The sequence below is a fragment of the Camelus bactrianus genome, chromosome 32, assembly GCF_048773025.1.
Source record: "Camelus bactrianus isolate YW-2024 breed Bactrian camel chromosome 32, ASM4877302v1, whole genome shotgun sequence".
In the NCBI taxonomy this organism is placed as follows: domain Eukaryota; kingdom Metazoa; phylum Chordata; class Mammalia; order Artiodactyla; family Camelidae; genus Camelus; species Camelus bactrianus.
The window spans coordinates 1,045,598-1,054,538 of NC_133570.1; the positions used below are offsets into that span (position 1 = coordinate 1,045,598).

The 8,941-nt window shown below is 55.8% G+C and overlaps 1 long non-coding RNA gene across 1 annotated transcript; it reads left to right on the forward strand.

Annotated features, from left to right (window-relative positions):
• The first annotated feature begins 5,500 nt into the window (after positions 1–5,500).
• Positions 5,501–7,871, forward strand: LOC141575786 (uncharacterized). The gene is made up of 2 exons (XR_012503598.1): positions 5,501–5,792; positions 7,501–7,871. It is a non-coding gene; the product is annotated as an uncharacterized LOC141575786 (long non-coding RNA).
• Positions 7,872–8,941: the final 1,070 nt, after the last annotated feature.

Sequence of the window (8,941 nt, forward strand, 5' to 3'; positions counted from 1 at the left end):
CGGCGCTGCTGACAGCAGCGCGGCCCTGCTACAACCCCAGGCGCCCGGCCAGTCTGGGACGACTGACCGGATGCCCTCCTGCTGTGGCATTGGGCTTGGAGGCACCCCCAGCCCAGTCAGCTTCCCGGACTCCAGTCGAGGTCCAGCCTCCTCCCAGCCCCGCCTTCGCCCTCACTTCGTTCTCCCCGAAAACCGGGGCGGGGGCATCCGTGTCTTGCCCAGGAAGCGCCCACAGCCGCAGGACGCGCTGCCTGGGGCGGCAGGGCCCCGGAGGAGGGGCTAGGCGGGATGGCGCTGCCTGGGGCGGGAGGCGCTGCCTGGGGCGGGAGGGCCCCCGAGGAGGGGCTCGGCGGGAGGCCGCGCCCCGGCGAGCCGCGGGGCTGCGCTCACGTGTGGGCGGGGGCGCCCACTGTGCTCCGGGCCAGACACTGGCTGTCCCCCTGGACATAAGTGGGCGGATCCAGGGGTCCTGGACCTCAGACAGGAGGGGAGACCCAGAGGCGGTGCAGACGCACCAAGACGGGGTTCAGGAGGCGCCCGCCAGGCGGAGAGGGAAGGGGGGCCGAGCCGAGCGGCGGAACGCACGCCCGCCCCGCGCCCGGGCCCCACAGCCGCCCGCCGGGCCCCAGCGCGCCGGCCCGCACCCCCACCCCAGGCCCGGGTCCTCCGCGGCCCCCTGGGGCGCCCGCAGCGCCGGCTTCCTCTTCCGGAGCGGAGGCTCACGGGGGCTCCCGGCTGGCGGCCCGGGGCACGTGGCGGGGCCCTCCGGCGTCCGCCCGGGAGCCCCGCGGGAGGGGGTGTCCCCGGGAGGAGGGCCTCACCGGCGGCCCGGCCCGCAGGCCCCTCCGTGCGCGTCTCCCCGCTCCACTGAGACCCGGGGCTCCTCCCGGGGGACCGTTCCGGGGACAGAACCGATCCGCCGTGGGGCGTCAGCCGCTGCGGGTGCAGCGTCTTCACGGTCTGGCCGAAGTGCCCTTTCCCGGACAGCAGGGTCACAGTTCTCCTTGCCCCCAGCGTGTACAAAATACCGGTGTGACGGGACAGCAAGGCACTGTCACTTAAAAGGCGCCTTTAACCGCCCGGGCCCTCAGCCGGTCCGTGGCAGTGCCTCGGGATGCGGAGGGTGGAGGGGCCGGGGCGAGCACACACCCCTGAGTCACCGGGGTGAACGGAAGGTTAGCTTGGGATCTGGTCGGAGCAGCGGGAATGGAGGCCAGCGACGGGGGAGGTGAGGGCAGAGCTGTCGGGTGGTGGGGCGATCGGTGTTGAGCAGAGGAAGCTGAGAATCCAAACACAGAAGAAAAAATCTCAGTAACAGTAAGTCCCTTTCATTTCTTCGTATCTCCTTTCTCCTGCCTGTCACCTGGAAGGAGAGAGTCACCCTGAGTTGGGTCCATTCACTTGAGATGGTTTTTAATTTATACCCGAGGGAGAGGTGACATTGCTCAACCTTCTCTGTGTTCCCTCAGCATCATCCTCTGTCAGCTAGTATCCTCTCTCTCTCATATTTCTTTCTCATAGTCACACATGGAAGGCAAACTCAACTGATTCCAGATGCAATGAGCCATCCATCTAGGAATCCCCCAGCAGCCTGACAGCAGGGCGTCTCCCCTTCCCTGGTTTCTGGGTGGACCTCACACCTACTCCCGCCTCCCACCATCCAGCACCATCCCTGCTCTCTGAGACCTCAGACCTCTCAGGAAGGTCTGTCTCCTCCAGCCCCCAGGAGATCATTGCGGCTTCTCCCAGACTCAGGGAGATGCCAGGGGTGAGGCCGGCAGCTGTGGAACACAGCAGAGGTTGGTCACATTGGTGAGAACGCACCCGTCTTCTGGGAATCCAACTGATAATGTCGGGGGCGAAGCCAAAATGACCTCCATCCTGGAATCTACATGGGGCAGACTTCCTCTCTTCGCTCCTGACTGTCTCTGCTTCCTGGAATCTCTGACACATGGGTTGATGTGCAGAACTTGATCTTCCCGCTGGTGCTCGCACCCAGCACCCAGGGAGGACCTGGCCCACAAGACAGTCAGTAGAAAGAGTGAATGTCGGGGAAATTTGGGAGGGGATCAAGGTCCAGGTCTACCATCCAAGTCCTGGCCGTGCCCACCCCTTGGACACAGTTCTCAGCATCATTCTAAGAACTCACTGTGCATCTTTGGAGGGCCAAGGTCACCTGCTACAGGCCACAGAGGATTAATACCAGTGAAAGGCTATCATATTTCAAGAAGTGATGGATTAGATTGGGCTCACCTAGACAATCCAGAATACACTCCCCATTTCAAGCTCTGGACCCCTAATTACATTTGCAAGCCTCCTTTCCCACATTGGGTAACACAGTCACAGGGTCTGGGGGTTGGAGTTTGGACACCTTTGGGGGCCATCATTCTACCAGCCACACCATCATGGACATGAATCAAGGTTCTCCCACTCTGCTCCCCTGATGGGAAGTTGTGCTGTGATTTGGTGAACTGCTTGTCTGTCCCCTTTGTCTGACTTGAGGGTCAAACTTTCTTAAGGTCAAGAGCAGTCTCTAATTTCCAAAGGTCCGTTCAGTGAGTATGAACTGATGTAAAGGTGCATCAAGTCACCTGCAAAAAGTGACAGTTTCACTGCTTCTTTTCCAACCTGGATGCCTTCTGTTTCTTTTCCTCATCTGAGTGCTGTGGCTAGGACTTCCGGTATTACGTTAAACAGAAGTGGTGACAGGGGGCATCCTTGTCTTCTTCTGGATTTTAGAACCAAAGCTTTTAGCTTTTCACCAGTCATTGGCCCATTGGTTTTTTAGCATGTTGTTGGGTCTTCACATGTTTGTTCTTTTCCCATTTTCCTTTCTGTAATTGATTTCTGTTTTCTTAGCTTTGTGATCAGGAAGGATGCTTGATATAATTTATGTCCTCTTAAATTAGTTGAAACTTGCTTTATGGCCTAGCATGTGAAAGAAAAAGATATGTGAAGTTCTCTCTCTACAAAACAAAAGCCGTACAGGACGGGTGGCTGCCTCAGTGGGGTTATTTAACCTGCAAGCGCATTGAGAACAAGGCGGGTGCGTAATGAGCAATCTGTGTACTTGGAGTAATAGCTTATTGGAGAAGATTCCGAAAGAAGAGCTCTTGCCAAACCTACCCCCTTTTTTCTTGTAGTGTGCACATTTGGGGAAAAAAAGGGTAAAGTTCCCAGCCAGAATGCTTTTGATATTCCCAGGTATGTATAACCATAAAGTTGTAAAAACCCATTTACTGGTTACAAGTGCACATTCTCTTACTTCACAAAGGACTGAAACAAATTGAACTAAATTCTGCAATGAGGTCACCATCAGCTGGAGACCAAGCATGGAAATTTAATCCCTAAGAGGAACCTTAATAAAGTCATGTGTGGCTGACAATGAGGTGACTAATGAAATTATTTCTGGGAGTGGCTGGACATTTTACACAGAATGAACGGTGCTCATTGGGAGTTATTTGAATCCATTGCTGATAAATGATAAAAAGAGGGATTCTCTGATGCTCTAAGGCAGACTTGAAGATCCACTGGGGACATCAGAAGTTTAGGGCTTTTGAAATTCCAGAAATATTCACAGCTCTTTATTCTGTGGCTGCCGAGGAAGAGTTCAGGTAGTGTGACCATCAAGGTTGACGTGTCCCCAGTTCTGTAATGGTCCTTTTCCATATAACCCACATCTTTACAGCAGCGCTGCCTTCACATCAGGCCAACAGTTTAGGCTTCGTCCATGACATTGCTCTTTGCCTCACATCCCACATCTGATTTCTTTTAAGTCCTGGAGGGTTGACCTCTAGTGTATGTCATCTCATGTTACGTTCGCCCAGAGGCAGTTCTAGAGTAAAGATTCAAGGTCAAGCCATGTGTTTGGGAGAACTGGTGGGGGAGGGGTGAATGAGGCTGGATGGGGAGGTGACTGGTAAAGAGCTTGTATCTGGAACCAAAGTCGACTACTGTGCACAAATAGATAAATAAAAATTTGAGAGAGCAATTAGAAATGATGAGAAGAGTAAACACATTAGGACAAATAGATGTGTCAGATGTAAATAATTAATAAACCCTAATCCTTGCAGAAGAGGGTGTTCTAGGAAGTGTGGGTTCCAGCTCTGAGCCCGGGAATGCAAGACACAGGGGTGAAACCCAAGCCCATGCAGTAGACCAGCTAAACGTGGTTGTGTAGGAACCCCTGCCAGCTGCCTGTCACTCCCTCCTATTACAGGAGCTGCTTTTGACTAATGCACATAAAGGTTGGCAGCAGTCTCATAAAATCCCCTCATCTCTGTGACTAAAAATAACCACCCACTTCTCTCCCCTGCCTCGTGTCAATCTTGACTGACAGGGGTGCTCTGCTCACCAGTCGCCCCAGGGCACGGTCACCCTGTCAGAGCGGGGAGGAACTCGCCAAGGACGTCAGATGCTCTGGGATAGAAGTGGGTCCTGACCTCCACCCAGCAATCCCATCACTCCAGGTGGGTGAGATTAACTCCAAGGCACGGAAATGAGATAAGCTCTCCAATGCGGCTCCGCCCCACACTGTGGGGACTCAGAGGAGGGTGCATAGGGTCAGAGGAGGGGTCCGGCAGGGCTTCCCGGGGGGCTCAGGTGAGGCAGCCTTGCCCACGAAGGGGAGGTCAAGAAAGGCTGGGCCTCAGACGTTTCTGGAGGCGGGAGGAGGTCTGAGCGCTGTGTAGGGCTCAGCCTGTGCCTTTTCGGTTTCCTGCTCCTTAACTGCTGATGGGGATTCATCCCAGCAGCACGGAGGGCGGACCAGTCCAGGCAACTTCACCACCTAAGGACAAATCTGTCACCGCGGGAGTGTGCTCGCTTCATCTGGACGCAAGCGCTATTGTATCCCCGTGTTTGGCCTGACGTCTAGGCGGCGTTCCTGCGAGTTTCTCATCTTTTCCTCGGGGTGACTTTAGAGTTCTGCATTTCATGAGGGAGCGCTCCTCCCTTCCAATCGGAGTCCTCTCTTCTCCCTCCAGGGTCCCTAGGTGCGTGCAGCTGGGGTTCCAGGGCACTAATCCAGATTCTGTAGAGAACACCTGTGGCGGGCTCCCGGCATCCACCTCTCCTTCTAGGAGTGCCCCAAGTTGCATCAGGGAATCTGTGCCCCACGCTCAAACCTGTGATCCAGCTGGAGCACCCTTCGTTCCAGATGGGGCTGTGACCCAGGCGGGTCAAGGGAAGCCCTTCCCTGACTTCAGTGATTGGGCTAGAGCTGGTCACATGACCTCTGTGTGTCCAATCAGTGAGCATCAGGACTTGCTCCAGGACCAATAGGAAAGGCTCTTACACTTCCACTGGCTGTATCCTGCTGCATTGATTGGGTGAGAAATGGTCACATGACCTCAGCATGTCCAATCAGAATGAATGTTAGGGTTTGTCCCAGGGCCAATTAGAAAGGCTCTTACAGTTCCGCTGGCTGTATCCTGGCTGCACTGATTGGGTGAGAAATGGTCACATGACCTCGTTCAGTCCAATCACCAGGAGCGCCAGGCCTTGCCCCGGGCCGACAGGAGAGCCTCGGCCCTGAGAGGAGGCGGGGACGGGACGCTGCCGCCGCCTTGTCACCGTGGAGGAGCCTGGAGGAGCCCGGCGGGGAGACTGGGGCCTGTTAGCGAAGCCAGGCCGCATGAAGGCAAAGGCTTGAGCTGGAAGAAGGAGCAGACTGAGTTCTGACGACACCACTGGAGCCCTGGATCCAGCCGCGCCTGAAGCTGGGCCTGCGCTGCCGAGACCGCAGGTCAGGAGCGCACCAACCGCCCGGCTTTTTCCTGAGCAAATCTGAGGTGCGTTTCTGCCCCTCTGGGGCGAGGAGTCCTCGTTAGTAGAGGGGGCGGGGCGGGGCCCAGAACGGGGACTGTGCCCTTCCCGGCGCCCTGGCCCCGGTGTCCCGTCTGAAGGGGGGGTCAGGGAGCCCGTCCTGGGGGTCGGGGGTCAGGGGCGCCGGGGCCGCGGGGGGTGGGGGTCACCCGGAAACCACTCCCAGGAGTAGGGCACGCGTAGGGGGACGTGGAGCTGCGGGCACACAGCGGTCTGTGGGCAACGCAGAGTAATAGCCTCCAGCTGCAGCGCACGCACAGGTGGACGCGCACAGGGCTCAGAGCAGACTCTTGGCAACACAGATAAGCAGTGACACTCACAGGCGACATGTGAAAGTGACGCGAGGTACTGCCACGTTCAGGCAGCACTGATGTATCACACAGCAGCACGGGGCCCAGGTAGCACACGGGTCACGTAGACAAAGATGGCATCCGTCCAGGTAGCGGTGTGTGGGAGGCTGACAGTACAGTCACCGGGAACACACGTAAGAAGCCCGTAGAGCACAAGAGGACGGCACGTGGGTGACACGCAGCGGAACAGCTGTAAGACAAACAGGTGAGGCACACTGGTAGCCCCCGCGTCACACCCACAGGCAGTTCACATGGGGCCGGACTGCCGGTAACACAGACGCCGCCCCAGATGCACGCACGTGGACTGTATCAAGCTGCAGCACATACACAAGCTGACGCAGCCCCAGACTCGGTCATAAGATTCGAGAAGGATCAGATCTGGGCCCAGTGCTTCCTTTTAGCGTGAGAGCCAGAGGCTCTGGGAGACACCGCGTGTTTGGAAAAGGGTGGCGGGTAGAGAAGGGCTGGCAGCTTGGCTGTCGTGCTTGCGTCTGTGGGAAAGCCTGGGGCGCTTAGCATTGGTCTGAGTCCTTGTTTGTGTATTGCGTCAGACCCCTAAATCGTTATCCTTCAGCCTTCCCCAGAGACGACCATCAGGATGTTTAAGTAAAATAACTTTCATGCACATTGCTTTTCCGGCATCACAGGAGCAGTAAACATTTTGCAATGATGCCTTATCTTAGATCTAAAAAACTTGCCCGGACCCCTCCTTGACTTCACAGATCTTCCCCGGTTACGTCCTGTTGCCTAGCCCTTCCCAAGAGCCCCTCTCATTAATGGAAAGAGGGCTTATCTGGGGTGTTGTGGCTGCTGAGAGACCTTCAGATAGCGCGGGGGGCGGGGGGCCCTCCAGGAGCTGGGCGGCGCTGGGCTTCCTGCACCCACCCCTGAGAGCTCCGAGGAAAGACGGGGCCGGGGTCCCTCACGAGGAGGTTGTTGAGGAAACGGTGGAGAGCTGTGCTGCACCTGGACTTTCCGTCCTGGGAGCATTTTCTCCTCTCCACCTTTGGAGTGACCTGAGGATGCTGTCCCTGCTGTGGGCCAGCGCTGCCGAAGCTGTGGACACCTTGCCAAGGTGGGGCCGATGGAGGAAGCTGACCCTGGGAGGCGCTGTCATCTGCTGGGTCCTCAGGGGAAGCCCTCACCCAGGGTGGGGCGAGGAGGCTGTCTCATAGCTGTTGCTGTGAGGCCACTCTGAGCCAAGCTCCCTCCCTCCCTTTCCTTCACACAGCACGCACGGGGTAGCAGGAAAAGGGGAAGGACTCTAAGCTCTGGATGCAAATCTGCTCAATTTCCCACGTTGCTGATGCTTGGCACTGTCCAGGGTCCAGGTCTGCAGCTTCGACCCAGAGAATCATGCTCCACCCCTGGCAGAGACGGCGACCCATGGGCACAGCACAGGCTCGGACCCGGGTTCCCTGGGAGGTGAGCCGCCCTTCTGCGTCATGGAGATGACAGTCACAGCTCAGCCGTGACAGGACTGGGACCCCTCACCCTCTGCACCCAGACTCCAGATGACCCCAGTGCTGCCCACCAGGGGACAGGTTTGGGAGCTGGACCATTATGACAGTTCTGTTCATGGTCATGCTCAGCCCAGCTCCCAAGATGTCACTGGTCCCCAGTGCTCCTGGCAGAGCCTGCAGAACTGAGAAAAGAGTTTCTGCATGAATTAAAAGTGTGTTAAGTCTCTCAAAAGACATCAAAGTCAATTTCAGTTTCAAGAACAAAACACATTTCATGGAAGATCATCACGATTACCCTGCATTAGCAACGCCTCTTAGCATCATCTCCATCCTTTCCTTTTTTAGGCATGATCTTAGCAGAGTGACATCTGCCTTAGTTTTAATTAAAAGCTCATTAAACCCAAATGTGTTTAGAGGGAAAAAAGCACACAGACCCCTTTTGAGGTTAGTCAGGGCAGTCTTATGCCTGTTACAGCCCGTTTCCTACTCCCCACGATGTGTCTAACTCACCCTGTGTGCCTAGTGTAGACCTTCCTGGAGCTTTGTAGCTGCAGGTGCTGAGTGGGTCCAGTGACAAGCACTTTGGTCACCCACTTGATGATAAGGAATGTGGACCATCTTGTGTACGTGGATGCTGAACTATAATGATACACACCTGAAGCTTGTATAGAAAAGCAGTAAAAGAATATGGGCCCTGTGCAGCACTGAGTGGGTCAGAGGTGTCTCTCAGCCCCACTGCTGCAGTGCTGAGGGCTTGGACTGCTCCTCCCAGCCTGAGCACCAGGGTGTCCCTCAGCCCTGGCCTCTCTCAGCTGTCAGACACAGTCCGGCACATTCTCCCAGTAAAGAAGTTGTCCCTGAGTTATTCATTCATTCGCTTGTTCATTTATTCAAAATATCTTCTGAGGGGCCAGGCTCTGTCCTTGGCACTGAAGCTACAAAACATAGCAAAACAGGTTCATCATGTGCCTTCAAGTTCACAGTCTAGAGAGGGATACAGAAGGGAGTAACTACTCTAACGACATAGGACTGCAGGCTTTAGTGGGTATCGGGTCAGAAGTCACAGGGAGCCTTGGGAACACCAAGCAGGGACATTCAGGGAGCTGACATCTGAAGGAGGTGTGATCAAAGTAGATAGCATTCCAGGCAGAAGGAACAGCAGGTGCAAAGACCTGAGGTGGGAGGTTGAGAACCCCTTAGACATCAAAATCATTGTCATAACAAGAGCCAACACTGACATGGGCCTCAGTGTGTCCACACACAGTTCTTGCTGTTTTAAATACATCTCATTTAATCCTTAAT